This window comes from Gastrolobium bilobum, unplaced genomic scaffold (assembly GCF_033153095.1).
Source record: "Gastrolobium bilobum isolate Gb01-03AN ecotype WA unplaced genomic scaffold, APGP_CSIRO_Gbil_v1 utg39525, whole genome shotgun sequence".
Lineage (NCBI taxonomy): Eukaryota > Viridiplantae > Streptophyta > Magnoliopsida > Fabales > Fabaceae > Gastrolobium > Gastrolobium bilobum.
In genome coordinates, this window is record NW_026895757.1 from 76,311 (window position 1) to 94,358 (window position 18,048).

Here is an 18,048-nt window from a genome sequence, read left to right on the forward strand (position 1 = left end):
AAACTTTTAAAAGACGAACCAAAACATAATCAAAGATTGGATTAATCATTTGATTATTAACATTTATTGCACAACATGTAACACTACAATTTATGCTTTTAATATTAATTAACGTCGTTATTGATACTGGAAGATATAACTGATTTTTTAGCAGCAAGAGAGTACTATTTTTTTCGCTAGAAGTTTTGAATCAATGCTTAAAAAAACAGTAGGAGAGTGCCACACATCAACATATCAGGAATCCATTGCAAAAAACAGCTCTCATGGGGTAGTCCATTACAAAAAACTTCGGTTATGAATATACCATATTAATTGTCACTTGAACAAAAGACATTGCAAATAAAAGTCATAATAACAACAACAATCCTTTAAACATTTCATCTCCAAGACACAAAAAATCATCCTTAAGACATAATTGCCAAATCTACGGGGTGGTCTCATCTGCTTCTGCATTAAATCTATTTAAAAAAAGAAAGAAGAAATCAGTGATGAGCATCTCAACTTTGATCCAAATCCAAATCCTACAGAAAAAAAAGATGATCCATTAAACAGGGGAAAAAAATAACAACTACAGCGCGAACAGAGTGCACTCTACGTCAAAATATACGTTCTCAATATTTCATAGCAATGATAATACAAACCCTCTTGCAATGCAGCTTGCGCAATTCACCAGCACTCATCCCCAACAAAGACACACAGTCGCGATCAAACAGAATAAATGATGCGAAATCCGTGTTATCCACAACTCTTACCTGAACACTAAATCTGTCGTTTTGGAAAATTGTATATCAGAAAAAAAAAATATTAAGCATACAGATTAAAGACAAATTAAAAACCAAGAACAATACATTCACCAAAAAAAAACCAAGAACAATATATTACCTCGGATAATAACCGAAAAGCCAAAAATAAAATAACGTGAATAAAACATAGTACAGAAGCATAACGTTTTGTTAAAAAAGATTGTTAAAATTATACCCCTAAAACATTTCATCCTGCCTAGCTGGACTATCATGACGTTATGAGGAGTGTCACTGTTTGCCAAAAAAGATTGGACCTCATCCACATAATGCTCCCACAAAGTGCACTCCAGCTTGTGACCCTTTCATATGAGTTGCAGCAAGAACAACAGTAATACACGGAAAATATAAGCTAATAGAGCTTGACAAAATTACGTAAAATAAATAAGAAGACATAAAATTACGTAATGAAGTAATGTAAAAAAACAACAACGACGAAAAAGAAAGAAAATCAGACTTTCATTTTAAGTAATGAAGTAATGACAAAAATCTATTGAACTGCAAGAACAAAGTTACGTACTATTATAAATATCACCTAGTGATATTCTATTGCAGCTGAACTCATTGTGTGTATTGTTCATTTCAGAAAGGCTGTAATATCCAAATAATAATAATAATAATAATCAACGGTATTCAATACTGTACAAATGAATGATTATCATTTTGGGGTAAATGAGATAAATGACGAAGTAAACTTACCTGCCAATGGAGAAGGCAAAAATCGGAGAAAACTTTTCTATAGAATATTAGTAAAGTGAATTAGTATGAAGATATTACAGTTTGCGGTGGAGGAATAAGATGAGAGATTATTAAAACTACCTCTGTTTATTATATTTTGCATTTTGCAGAGGAGTTTCTGTTTATAAAACAAACAATGACGGAAAAAAATCAGTCTTTCATTTTAAGTAATGAAATAATGATAAATGGAGAGGCAAAAAATGAAGAAAAATGCTCTACAAAATATTGATAATATGAATTAGATATCAAAATGATAATATGAAATAGCTTGCAAGGATAGTAATTGGGTCGTACCAGTCAATGGAAAAGATACATTACAGTCTGTAGGGGAGGAATTACATAAGATATGATCAAAACAACCTTTGTTTCTTCTCTTCTATGAAGTGGTTTCAGTTTCTGTTGAAAGTTTTCTCATAATGCTTCAGGATATACAGCGACTCAACAATGTGTTTATTATTAGCGCACACATAAGGTATTCATACTTTCTCATTCAAAAAATAATTCTGCAGAAAGAAGATGAGACAAAAAAAAACAAACAAATGAATATTCTATAAGCTACTTTTGTGTTTTCTATACTTGCGTCTGAAAAGTATTTCAAGAACAAAAGAAAATTAACGAATTTCAAATTTCAGAACAAAGAGTCCAAAATTCAATGAATAACAATAAGATTTGATTTGTTCAGAATATACCACAATGAAGCCCCAAAAATTAGATTTAATCTGCTCCTAAAAGAAAGGAAGATTTCAACACCCAAGAGAGAGGAATGCAGATTCGTTCTTGAGTATAGATTTCAAAGGAATGCTTCCAATGTCCAAATCTTGAAGCACAATAGAGTGATTTCGTCTTGCCATAAATTTACCCAGAAATCAAACCATAGAACCACCAACACAGGCACAATAGATTTAGGGTTCAAGATGATAACAAATGTTGAAGAGGATTTGAGATTTTTTTGGTGAGAGATGAAAGGAACAATCACTTTACGAATAAAATTTGAGGACCAACATTACAAAGATGAAGAATTTCGATTTTTCAGAGTGATGAATTCTCGTTCTCGGTATGTTAAAAGACGAACACCAGGAAGAAAATCACAACGACGAATGATATGGAACGTGGGGGAAAAAAACGACTAAGAACAGGAAAAAGAAAAAGGATGTGTTTTTACACTGATATGGAATCTGGGAAAAAAAAGAACACGAAGAACAGGAGAAAGAATAAGGATGTGATTTTGCAATTGCGTGTAGGTTTTGTTAAACGTTTAACAATTCCAATGGAGAAAGTAGGTGAACATTAATTGAGTTGTCAGCTTTTTTAAATCAAATTTAAATTTTGAACTTCAAATTTAAAATTTGAAAATGAGATGAGTTGTGTGCCAATACAAATGAGAACAAATCTGCACCATTGAATTGAGATAGCAAATCGTGTGCATCGATTTTGAGTCCAGATTATAATATCTTTTATATTTTTTTTATTCCCTGAATTACCAAAGAAGGAAAGTTTTTAGATTTGTGTAGTGTGAAAGCAAACCTGAAATTGAAGGAGGAACATACACGTGGCAGAAGTTTTCCAAGAATGGGTTTGTCTTAGAATATAAGATGCTTGAGCAGTCATGTAAAAGTGGGCCACTGCTCCCAATCCTATAAACTTTTAAGACATGTTTTATTACTTGACCTGAAAGTTATTTATCTTATTGGTAAAAATAATAGAGGCTAATTAAAGACAAAGTTTAGCATTAATTATATCTCTTGATTTTAAATTTAAGCAAAAAAAAAATATTGCTCTTTTATATTAATTAATTAATTTAATATTATGATGTTGTGCAATTAGGGGTAAAGCCGCAAAGGAAACAAACAAAACAACAAACTACGAAAGAAAATAAACAAAGCTTAAACAGAAAATAAAGCTAAATTAAAAGCAGCTACGTCCCATTGTCGAGGATTAAAGATATCAGCGACAATGAGATTGACCAAATCCAGATGAGAAAAGAAGACCAAGTTGAGACCATAACTTCCATTAATAGTCTCTTTTGCAATCCAATCCGTACACTTGTTGATAGATCTTGAAATAGTAGATAAAGTAATATTTTAATATTTGTTCAACCAAACTTGAATCTTAGCTACTAGAGGGAGCTTTCGTGTATCATTACCAGATTTGGTAAGTAAGCTAGCAACTTGAAAAGAGATAGTTTCTACATCTATATTTCTCAAATCATGATTCCATGCAAACACTAAACCATGCAAAATAGCCCAAAGTTTCGCTTAAAAAAGGGAGCAAGAACCCAAGAACGAAAAGAAACTTATAACCCAAGAACCATCACAGTCCCTCGGGTACCACCACAAGCAGCCCTCACACCGACAACAACACCATCTATATTGAGTTTAAAATTTCCCTGCGCAGAGCGAAAACAAGAAGAGTCGGGGAGAATAAATGAATTGTCATTAGACCTTTGGGATCTAATTAACCTGGTTACCTTAGTTTCCTCTAAGGAAACAACAATTATACTTGAGGGTTTCCGGGCTTCTTGAAATCATCCCCAAGAAGATTATTATTTCTCCAGCTTCAGAGAAGACTGCACACTGTAAAGAAAGAATCTCTATAGTCATGTAAACCTCGTTTTACCTGCCTTAAATTCAGAATCATTCACTCATCAAGAATAATAATATTTAAGAAGTCACGGGAAAGGGGATGGGAGAAACGCAGTATAATAACACATACCTGTATAATGAGAAAATAGGGATAAACCATAATTAATAAAAAAACGAGAAAATAAATAGATTATGAGAATAAATAATTTTTCTGTAAAAAGTGGAATTACAATAAGTTTTGCGATAAAAATCCAATTAAGTAAAATTACCGAAAACTTTAAAATAAATCAGTGGGAGACTAATTTGCAGATACAAGATATGTTTTTGATGATAACAAAGTGACAACAACAAAAAGAGAAGAGCATTGACCAAGATAAAAAAGCATCAACTATATGTAGATATTAAAGACGTATGATGTAGCCACATAAGAAGAGTAATATCATATAAAAGTGGCAAGATCATTGGATCAAGAGCAACAAGGATTAATTAAAAGAGCAACACCAAGATCAAAGACAACAAACCATGGATAACATCTAAGAGAAGCTCAATATCATAACCATGGTGAAAAATGATCAAAACCAACAAAGTGTCAAGTATTGTCATATCCAACAAGTCAAAGCATCAAACTCAAGTAAAGATCCAAGACACAAGATATGAAGCTACGTTCAAAATCATATTTAGAATATATCTGTAGGACTTAGAATACATGTAAGGGTATATGATAGATTGCATTGCATGAGCTCAAAGTTTTTTCTCAAAGTAAACGTGTTTTTCAAATTGCATAATCATAACCTTTATATACTTGAAAGAAATTTGAAAAACCCATGAAAAAGATCCTTGACATATTTTATAACTTTAAAACATATTTATCAAGTCAAGATCTTTCACAAAACGTGGTTGGAAGCAAGTTATAACACATTTGAACTTAAAATTTGTTGCATAATTTAACTGCTGCCTTACATACAATTTTTTGTATCCAATATGATGAATTTGGATCTTGTTTTCTTCATATAATTTGTAGATCTTTCTTTTATCTTTCCAACAAGCCCAAGATCACAATAATCCGAAAAGAATAGCTCAAGTTATGCCCAAAATACGTCCAGGAAGAGGAAATCGATTCCCACATGTGGTAATCGATTTCCTAGTTGGGGAATCGATTCCCATATGCAGAGAATTGATTCCTAACCTGTTGGAAGGCTGGAAATTTGACATCAATCGATTCCCTAAGTATGAGAATCGATTCTCTAAATGTGGGAATCGATTCCCACTGCGACAGAAAGTCTATAACGGCTATAAACGGCTGGTTTTGCTAAAAATCACTATAAATACATTCTTTATGACTCTAAAACATTAAGATCATTATTCCTACACATCTTAAGGATGATTTGAGAGCTTCTACACTATCATTTGCATATTCTTTCATATCTTTCAAAGATCAAACATATTTGAGCTCATATTTTGAAAATTCATATACCCATAGTGCTTCAAGTTATACATCCACACTTTGAGAGTGTATATTCATTTCCAAATATTTCCGTCCTTGTATTTTTGAGTTGAAAGGGTTGTTAGACCCATTGTTTGAGAGGTAGTCAAATACCTAAGTAAATTTGGAGTAAATTATAAAGTTGCCAAGTACTCATAAACTTTGAGATTGTAAGGTATCCAATAATTTAAAGTCTTTGAAGATTGTAAAGGTTTGTCAAGCACCCGTGAAGCTTGACCATTAGTGAAAGAGTTGATCGAGCGGCTTCAGTTTGGACGTGGGTCACAAGTGGTGGTGACCAAACTATAATATATTGTGTTTGCAATTCTCTAAACTCTAAACTCTGTTTCTAGCACTTTAATTGCTTCTTTGATATCTTGTATGTGCTAGAGTAAGTTATATAATTGCGATATATTAAATATTATGGATTGTTTGAATGTGTTGATTAGCTTTTTACATATCAAATTTTGCTTAAAATTATTATTTAGAAATTCTAAGGGGGCTTTTGCAAAAAACTTGTAATACTAAATTCTCCCCCTCTTGAGTATAGAAGCCACATTCCTAACATAATTTATTAAGTGTATGAGATAAAACACATGTTTACAAATACTAAGTTATTTGGCTATAACAATTTAAAAAGAAAGATTAAAAAATAGTAAGTGACCAAATGGGTCCCATTGACCAAAGTACAAGTCACTTGAATGACAAAACACTTAGTATTTTCTTCCCAAAAACAGCATCGACCTCTTCTTCTTGTCATACCTGAAGAAGCCATTTTTAGGAGGAAGAAAGCTTGTGAAATTCATAGATAGAGCTAGGGTTCACCAAATCAAGTGATTCCAATGTTAAAACCACTTACAATCTCATCCTTTTTAAAACCCAAACCTCGTTTTCTTGTAAAGAGCGTTGTGGAGAGAGAAATCTTCACTCTAAGTTTCGAATTGGTGAATGATTTTAGTGATTTGGAAGAGTTTAAGTGCATTGGAGCTTGGAGATTACTCTCCTAGCATCCTAGAGTGATTTATGCTAAGTTTCCACCACTCAATTCATGTTTCCTTGAATTTTTAAGATTCTTATGTTTTCATGAATAATAATTTCAAAATTTGGATGGTTGAATGAGTTAGAGGTTGTTGGATATAGCTTCTTTTGTTAAATATACTCAGGATTGTTTCTTGGAAGAGGACAACAAAAGAAATCATCAATTATCTCACTTTGAAAAAATGACTTGAACAAAGTGTTAAGTAATCATGGTTTAAAAGGATTTTAATCATGTGTTGGTACGTTGTTTTTATAATAGTGTCGAGCCTTGTGAATTGATGGTTAAGGAGCATTCATTCGAACCAACAATTATTCAATACTATAATTCTTGAGTTTTCATCAAAGAGGTGAGTTACGAGACTAAAGATTAAGGATATAATCTAGCCAATAACTTAGTGAATTGTGTGTCGTAACATCCCAAACATTTTTAAAATATATATATAATAATAAATAAATAAATAAATATTTGAATATTGGAATAATTATAAAATATGTAAAATTAATCACACATAGTAAATTCTGAAAAGTATATATAAATATAATAAATGGATATAATAACAAAATAAATAAATAAATAAGAAACACAACGTTTCATATAAGGTGAAAATATATTTGACTATAAAAATATGAAATACATGTAATCTTTTAAGTTAACCAATATGACTACTATATATCATATATGAATGTAAAGTAAATTTTTATAAACAACAACATAAAACATAATAACTTATAAATAAGAATAAAGATAAAGGCTAGTGGTGAAGATATTTGCTTAAGAGTAATAATGAACACAACATGTGTCAAAAAACTAATGGAGAAAACCATAATAGGATAAGCATAACTCTTCTATGTATAGTATGTCTTTGTAAACTCTATGGTAAGGCAAAATCGAAGTGTAAAGATGGCGAAAAGCAAAGGAATTGTGATAGCATGGTGGTCTTGGGTTGACAATCCTTCTAATTTTTCAATATAGTCTTCTTACTCTTGTAATTTTATGTTGGCAATGCATCATCTGTTTTGGTTATATTATAGATAATTATATCTTTTAAAACAGCATAGGGATCACGTGTTTTTCTTCTTTTCTTTACGCTTTGCTTTCCTCTGTTTATTCAATACTTATCTATCATCCTCCGCTTTAAACATCTTGTTTATTGGTTATATAATTATATCTCTGTTTGACATTCATGTTGACAAGTTCCATTCCTATATTATATTGTTAACTTATTATTAGTCATTTTATATTGTCTTCTTGTGTTATTTTTATTGTCACTTCTTTAGTTTGAACGACATTATTTATTTGTTTTATAGATGATAATATTTTTCATTGCTTATTCTGATTGCAACGACTGTTAAAATGAGTAATACCATAAGAACTTTAAGAATGGGAACAAAATAGGATTAGATAACAGCATATATTCCTATTAACAGTCAAATCCTTTCTTAATTACTATTCTCTTGCAGTATTTTTTTCATGGCTATTCGTATGTTTTTTTATCTTATTCTTTGTTTTCATTATTTGCGATTGAAGTTTAAACCTATGTTGAACAATTATTAAATTATTTTGATTCTTTCCTTTAAAGTATTGTATGTATTTTGAGACATTTATTTATCTGTTTTATGAGAAATTTTTATATATAACTAGGTTGCTACCCGTTTTGGGAAACAATAATAATGGTCATATATATAAATAGACAAACAATGAATAGATGATTGAACTCCATTATACTATTCAATCTGATATCTCGGATACTTAAATTAATAAGGAATAAAGAGATATTATAACAAAACTATTAAAATCAAATATAGAATTTAATCATGTTAGAAGTATGTTAATTATTATTTATTTTATTTGTAACACTACATAGTCGTAAATTGGTTGCTGGATATAAACTTTGATTAAGAAATTTATAAAAAAAAAAACTGTACTACTACATAACATCAGATTTCATAATCTAGATAACAAACTATTATAAGGTTGTAATGTTTGGTTAACTTCATTTATTTTATGGAATATAATATTGATTAGTGTGATGTCCATGTGTAGGTGGAGTTATGTATATTGATTTGGTTTGATTTGATTGGAAAAATTTATAATAGACAGTCTTGTGTCATTATATATCTCACAAGTTAATTAAGTAGCACTGGTTAGTTGAGTTATAATATTTGCAAATAAAGTGGTATTTAAAATATACTTTAAATATGTTGCAAACATTTATTTCCTTGCTACCTGATAATAAAATTAGTATACTTGATCTTCTAATAATCTGTCTCGGTATTTAACACTGATATTAGTTGAATTGTATTACTTAGTTATTTTATCACTTCATACCCAGTGTCCAACATTTTAGTAATTTAAATCTGTTTAACTCATGAAATGAATATGGACATACCTCTGATTGTTTAAACAACTCGATGTTTGGGTAACGATAATGGCTATAAATTATAAATTTCTAACGTGATAATGACGCAACTAGAAATAGGATACAATAGCTTATATGGTAAGGGACGCCTTACTCTGATTTTGAGTTCAACCATGTATATATATCTTACAGTCAGAGACCTTAAAGGTTGGACATAGTATTATTAGTCACTATTAAATAATTAAATACGTTTATTTATTTTGTATTAAATTATTTGTCATAAGAAGGTATTTTCCATGTAAATGTGGCTGGAAATGTTGATGTGCGAAAATGCTCAAGATTACTGGGAATATTTTTCATCTGTGTTTTTTATTTGTTATCTAACATTTCCAGATTAGTACGCAATAGATTGGGTGTATCTCAGTGGCATATGATGTAAAATGCTTATCTTGATGTATGAAGACTGTAAAGAGGCTCACTTACGCCTCTACTCGATTACTTAGCTATGTAGTTGAAGATTCCTTTTGTAAGATTTATACTTCTACCATATTTTTGTACATAGATATTAATGTAGGAGTATGAAAATCCCTGACTTACCTAGCGTGGATAATTTTGGGCTTGCGAGACGCTAAGTTTAACTGTAGTTTTTTTGGTAACTTATATGAGATATCTCTGTGGACTGTAGTTGTGTGTGAATATAAACTATGATCTTAACTTTTTGACTATTTGGTTTTACTATGTAAGAAATAAATAATGTGACATATTTTATATATAAATGAAATATGTTACATGTGTTGTATGTGTGATTAATCGCATTGCCATATTTTGCCATAAGTTGCTTGTGGTGGTTTGATTGTGGTCAAGGCTTTTAATGCATAAAAGAAAGCAAATGGAAATCTACAAGAATGGTAAACTTTTGGACCTTGGGCATTAGTCTCTTGTATGTTCTACCATGCTCCATTGGGGAGGAATAATTTTATATATGCATTGAATGTTAAACTTGTATGATGCTTGATGAGAAATAATATAATAGAAAGTAGACAGAGCACTTCTTTGATTATTCATCCTTTGGGACAACCCTTGGGAGTATATCATCATTGGGTATTTATCCTGTGGGACAACCCTTAGTAAGGTATTATGCATTTACTTCGGAAATAAAATGGTTGGCCATACCAGAGAAATAATAGAAATAATATAATGAACTTCCCTTGGAAAGCCTATGGTACTCCTTAGGGTATGGACACCTAAGAGCTACAATCAGAGTGGATATCTCTTGGAAGTTTCACATAATATATTATTATTATTATTATATATCCATGTTTTTTTTAATATTTTGATGCACTAAGGTGAACTATAGGGTGGAGTGATTATCCAATAACCCTTAGTTTACTGAGATTTTTATCTCATCACGTGTGGGGATATCATTTCAGGTACCCCTACTGATGAAGAAGGAGCATCTTGTTGTAAAAGGCCAACCTAGAGTTTATTTCATAACATGCTACATTTTGGATTACTTTGATATAAATGAAATTGTAATCATATTTTGAGAAGAATATGCTCTATATAGGAACTTAAAAGATGATCATTATTATTTTGTATGACTCTTGATGTATACTCTTGTAAGGGACTTTGATCATGTTTTGTAATATTTAAGTTCCAAAGTTGTCATGACTATGAGACTTATTATATACCCATATGTCATTATTCATTTTGAGATTATGCATGAATACCTATGTCAAGAAGAGATTACGCAATTTACTTGTATGATAATGCATTATGCAAGTTGAGAAAAATATGAGAATGTATGTAGAACATGATGTATATTTGTAAGAAACAATGAGATGTAAAGTGAATGTCTTATATTACGATGTTAAATATAGCTTGAAGCCTTAACCAATGAATCAATGAATGAATAATATGTTTATGCTTGGGAAAAAATAAGTATATATACGTACTATGAGAAAATGTCAATTAGATTCAAGTTGGAGTATATGACAAAAGGGTGGGCTTTAGACCCTAAACTAAATTGGCCAATATATTTTTGGCCACTGTCATGAAATATTCAGATATTTCATGACCAATATCCGGATATCTCACCAATAAATATCCGGATATCTGGGCGAGATATCAAACATGGTGTAGTAAAACGACCATAACCTAAGCTACAAAGCTCCTAATTGAGTGAAGTTTAAACCTATATGAAGCTAACACAGAGATATAACCCTATAAAATATTAGGGCCACTGGTGAAGTAGATTAATTCCAATTTAATTTTGAAGTTGTTGCCCTATTTTTTGAAAATCTGGTTTAAGCAGTAGGTTTGCAACAAACGTATCTTGAGTTATACAAATCCAATCGAGGCTTATAATATGTCGTTGGAAAGCTTAGGAAATCCAGGTTAATATAATAAAATGTCAAAAATTATGGTAAAATATTGCAGTCCCAATTTTGGAAAAACATGATGGTTGTTCAGTGTTGAATATGAATAAAATGAGATTTGAGCCTTGTTGGCTTATAGGGACCACTTGATATTTATGTAGAAGCAATGTATGGCATATTTGAGTAAAGTTTAATATTCTGCATATTGTTTAAGTTATGATTATATTTTTTTAATTGTTTTAATTATGGAAATAGTTGTAATCAAAAATAATTATTAATAGAAAAAAATATATCTGTATTTTAATTCAATTGCTGTGATTATAATTGTGTTTAATGTCATACGTAATGTTGACAAATCGGAGTACTACGGGTGTTACAGGCAGGATCCAAATGTTCTTTGCCTTCGGACAATCTCTAAACACATGTAGGCAAGATTCATCTTTTTCAGGACAAAAATATGTCTGTGGTACTTCCTTATTTGGCAGTTCTGTCTTTGGTTAAAAGCCTGTTATCATACAACTTCCAAATGAGGAATTTTATCTTTTCTTTCCTTTCCAAGTCCAGATTTTATCCCAATAACTGTTAGGTGAGGGATTTGTAAAGTTCATCAATTTGCAATAGGCAAGTTTCACTAAAGATTGACTGGGGTTCCAGTCCTTCTAAGCAGAAGTGTCCACACTAGCATCAACATCAATGGAGGGGAATAGCTAGAATATAATTGATTACCTGAGAATCAAAGTGATCATTAAGATATTGTGTATTTCAGTCACCATTAGACAAAAAGGCATTATGGTCAATCTTGTACTCTAATTCATTAGGATCAGGAGAGACAGTTGCAAGGGAGAGTAAATTATGGATTAGACCTGTTCAAGTATCTAACCAGAAACTGATTTTTTGTCCATGACCAATCTACCAAACAACATTGCCTATAACATTAGGCCAGATTTTACACAAACCTCTCTAAAGATGAGAATTATAAGATTTGCATATCATTCGTTTCGAAAAGTTTCATTTTCTACTATACTAAACTTTAAGGACTCGGGCCCAAAGTTGAGAAAAAAATGGATAAGGGACCACCCACATTTATGCAAAAAGGCTTCATTCTGTTTCGTTATCTTGAAAATGCCCGATGCACTGAGGTTCTTTGGAAAGTTACGGTGGTCCCAAAGCTATCAAAATGTGTCTTCTTTGAGAGACTGAGTCTCCCCAGATGAAATTCCTCTAAAGGTTCTATATTTCAACATATATACCAACTGGAAGTAGGCTATTTTGATTTTGGAATGTAAGAATGACAGAGATGATTGACTTGGCCAATATAACTCTACCAGCCATGGATAAGCATTGACTTTTCTAACCTTGAAGCCTATTATGGACTCTGTCCATAATATCATTATCATGCAACTTGCTGACTCTCCCATGTTTCATCATATAGCTGAGGTATCTACCAAGATTTTTTGTTTTCACAAATCCATTTTTCTCAATAATAGCATTACCAAAAACTCCAGGAACATTTTTGAATAAAAAAAGAAAATATATTGGACTTTAGAAAGCTAACTTTGTTACCATATATTTCTCAAAAGGAAGCTAAGTAATTCATGATATTCTCTATTTGACGAGTACTTGCTTATACAAAAAACATTAAATCATCCGCAAAAATAAGGTGGGATATATTGGATCCTCTTTTACCCTCAATTATAGGCTTATAATCTTTCCTCTACGCGACATTACCTATTAGGTGATACAACTTCACCATAGACAAGACAAAGATATAGGAGGAGATGAGATCCCCTTGTCTAACACCTCTATTAGGGGAAACAGTACCGGCCTTTGACCGTAAAGAAAGAATGGTTAAATAACAACACAAGAGAGGGGTGAATTGTGTTTTAAACTTTTTGCTTTAAACAAAGAAAAATTAAAAAAACCATTTTTAAAGAAAGCATGCAAGAGTGATTTGACAATTGATAAAAATTCCCAAACCCTTAAAATAAATTTATATTATCAAGAACAATGAATCAGAGAAGAGTAATATGCAGCGAAAAATAAAAGAGTAAGGGAAGATAAGATAACACCGAGATATATCATGGTTCACTCTCCACCACTGAGAGCTACATCCAGACTGAGGTCGATCGTTCCACTATCATCAAGCTTTCAACCGGTGCTTGAAGAAACCATTTTACAAGAGCCGTGATCTACCTTATCACCCTTAACTTAAACCCTATGATCACTCCCCTTGAACCAAACCTCAATTGAAATTTTACAAGACTGTGATCAATCCCTTTATACTCTTAACTTATACCCTAGGATCACTCCAATTGAACCAATCACGGCAGAACTACCTCCCCAAATTCAGAATTACAAAAGAAATCAAAAGAAAAAGATGAAGAAAATAAGAAGATATCGAGCTCTCTCAAAGTATGCAAAATAAGCCTAGATGAGTATGATTCTTGGGTTCTAAGTGTTTCAATATTTTTCTCTTCTTAATTCTTGAAGAGATATGAATAAGGACTCAAGGTATGGTATTTATAGACTTTTTCTCAAAATCAAATCCTAAGGAAAAATCTATAGATTTATGCACTAGATATTGTATCATGATTTTTAAGAAAACTTTCTAAAATGTATTTTTTAAAATAAAATCAAAATCTTCAAATTAAAATTCCAAAATTAGATAAAATCAAATCAAATCATTCAAAAAGAAAATCAATCTCAAATCAAAAACCAAATCTAATCAAATCTTTAAAAAGGAAATTAATCTCAAGTTAGCCTTTTCTTTTTCAAATAAAAAAAATCAATAAAATCTTTTAAAAAGATTAATATCAAATTAACTTTTTCTTTTTCAAATCAAAAACCAAACCAAATCAAATCTTTCAAAAAAACTATTTGGATTAAATATAAAACTTTTAAATCTTCTTTCAAATCAAATCTTCTAAATGCAACATTGAGAGATATAACTCAATAAACTCAATTCTCAATATCCTCAAGACTTTAATTAACATTACAAACAATATACTCTTGAATCTTTTTTCACTTGAAAACTTTGACTTTGATGTTGACTTTGCACAATTGAATTACTTATTCATTTTTACATGTTGCCTTGATCTTCTAACTCCATTTAGGACTTGTTGCACTACCTTTTAATTTGTGCATCCATGTTGAGCTTGTTAGTGTTTTGTAATCAGCAAAACTTCAAATATATAAGCTTAGAAACCTATGGTTCAAAATGCACCAGTCTATAGGATTTTTAGTTTTGTTGAGGATATGCATTGCATAATAAGATTGTTCAAAGACAGTGGAAGCTTGATTTCAATCAGAACCGTATGAATGAAAGTATGAATCTTCAAAATTTCAACATTTTACATTGTAAAATTTTGTATGCAATAGAATGAAAGTATGAATCTTCAAATTTCCCCCCACATATCTGACTATGTTTTATTTAAAGAATAACCAAAATCAAGGGGGTTTGGGATTGCGTTGTATGGAAAAAGTGAATTTCTCTTTTATTATTAAGGTTAGTTTTAACCTCTTTTCTCAACCGGATGCTTCGTGGTCGCGAGTTCTACAGTCAAAATATAGGGTGGAAGAAGGTATGATCCCAAGTTTAAATGCTCCTAATGACAACTTGCGCTTGTGTAAAAGGGATTAACTGGCATTGTAATGTCATCATGGAGCACAACCGCGTCTGAATAGGCAACAGATAAGCCATAATGTTTTGGCTTGATAATTGGCTACCAGGTTGTGGCCCTTTACTATCTCATGCGGCCAATTAAATCTCTGTATAAGACAAGTTCCATCATGTGGTGGATTATGTGGGTGCGTCAAGGTGTTGGAAATGGGACATTATCTAGTAGTTGCTCCCTGATCATATCTCCCATAGGCTTATGAATATAGTTCCCCCATCTACTCAAAATGGCAAAGATCAGGTCATATGGGCTGAGACAACGGATGAAGCATTCTCACTTAAATCAGATTACAATATATTACACAATAATGGCATTTCGATTCAGACTCACAAATGGGACCGTATGTGGAAATGAGGGGGGTCCAGAAAAAGTGCGCATATTCTTATGGTTAATGGAAGGAGAAAAGTTGATGACAAATAATCGTAGACTGCAACGCCACATGACCTCTTCAGATTTGTGTCCCAGGTGTTACACTTGAAATAAAAAGGGTATTTGAAATATTATTGAATCGTATTTGAATCTGTACATAGGGGTCTCTATTTATAGAGACTTCTTGACCTAATTTTGACCTAATGGGCTTGGCCCAATATACAAGTAATGGACTAAATAAATACAAATAAATGACTACATAATTACTAATAAATGACTACATAATTACTATTTACAACAACAATAAATGACTACATAATTACTAATAAATGACTACATAATTACTATTTACAACACTCCCCCTCAAGCTGAGGAATAGATATTTATCATTCCCAGCTTGCTAGCAAGTTCTTGAAATCTATCTGAAGGAAGCCCCTTTGTCAATAGATCAGCTAATTGACGCCCAGTGGGAATGTATGGAGTGGTAATCAACCCGCTATCAAGTTTCTCTTTGATGAAATGGCGGTCGACCTCAATATGTTTAGTCCGATCATGTTGAACTGGATTATGAGCTATACAAATAGCGGACTTATTATCACATAGCAGCTTCATAGGTTCCTCATATTTTATTTTTAGATCATCAAGTACAATTTTCAGCCACAGTAACTCACAAATGCCTTGAGCCATAGCTCGAAATTCAGCTTCTGCACTTGATCTGGCGATCACATCTTGTTTCTTACTTCTCCATGTCACCAAGTTACCACAAAGAAACATGCAATAACCAGTGGTAGAACGACGGTCAGTCACGGATCCAGCATAATCAGCATCTGTGTAGACTTCTAAAGATAGATTGTCATCACGTCGGAATAACAACCCTTTACCAGGAATACCTTTCAGATACTGAAGAATTCTCTCTACTGCCTGCATATGTTTCTCCTTTGGATCGTGCATAAACTGACTGACAACACTAACAACATAAGCTAAGTCTGGTCTAGTATGGGCCAAATATATCAATTTCCCAACTAGCCGTTGATATTGTCCTTTATCAACTGGAGGACTCTCCTCTTCATAGCCCATCTTGTGATTTTGCTCAATAGGAGTATTAGAGGGTTTGCACCCGAGCTTTCCTGCTTCTTTGAGAAGATCAAGAACATATTTCCTCTGGCTGATAAAGATTCCTTTGCTCGAATGAGCTACTTCTATCCCTAGGAAATATCTCAGTTTCCCAAGGTCTTTGACTTCAAACTCAGAGGCAAGCCGTGTTTGCAGAATCTGTCTCTCCACAAAATCATCACCTGTGATAATAATATCATCAACATATACAAGGAGCACAATAAGCTTACCATTTTGGGAGTGCTTGAAAAAAAGAGTGTGATCTCCTTGACTTTGTTTATATCCCAAGGTCATCATAACCTTAGTAAACTTTCCAAACCAGGCACGAGGTGACTGCTTCAATCCATACAAGGCCTTTTTTAATTTACAAACTTTATTTTCTCCCTTCATAGAATCAAAACCAGGCGGAATTTCCATGTAGAATTCTTCTTCTAACTCACCATTGAGGAAAGCATTCTTCACATCAAATTGGTTTATATCCCAATTGTAATGGGAAGCAAGGGATAACAAAACTCTCACTGTATTCATCTTTGCAACTGGAGCAAATGTTTCTTCATAATCAATGCCATAGGTTTGAGAGTAACCTTTGGCAACTAATCGAGTTTTGTATCTCTCAAGAGTTCCATCAGAATTATATTTCAGGGCATAAACCCATCTGCACCCTACTGCTTTCTTTCCAGTAGGTCTATCAATAACCTCCCATGTTTTATTTTTCTCCAATGCATTCATCTCCTCTTGCATGGCTTGAGCCCAATTCCTATCTTTCAAGGCTTCATGTACTGATTTTGGAATTGCAATAGAGTCTAGTGCTGAAACAAAGCTTTTGTGCTGCACAGAAAGATTAGCAGAGGAAACAAACTGGGAGATAGGGTATTGAGTACAAGAGGGACAAGATTTCTTGGGACAAGCTCTTTTTCCTTTTCTAAGAGCAATAGGTAAATCATCAGAATCAGTAGTAATGGGTAAGTCATCAGAAGTATTAACATCATGATCAGAAATATGAGATTCAGGACTTACCAGTGGTTCAGACGATTGAGGTTGCTGCTGAGACAATGTGGGCTGTTTCCTTCTTTCAGGTGTCATAATCTTTCGTATCTCTGGTGTACTTGATGTATCAATCACAGGAGAATCAGTCACAGGAGGATTACTCACAAGAGGATCAGACACAGGAGGAACAGACAAAGGAGAAACATACACAGGAGGAACAGGACCAGGTGGAGGATACACTGACATAGGTAAAGGAGTAGACACTGATGATTCAAACTCAAAGAAGGGAGGTAATGAGATTTCTGGTGAAGGATTCTCCCCCTGAAGATGAGGACCTTGGAAAAAGGACTCAGATTCCTGAAATGTAACATCCATAGAAACAAAAAATTTCCTACTACTAGGGTGATAACACTTGTAGCCCTTCTTATCAGGAACATAACCAAGAAAAACACATTTAATAGCCCTAGGGTCCAACTTACTGCGATGATGTTTATGAACATGAACAAAAGCAACACACCCAAAC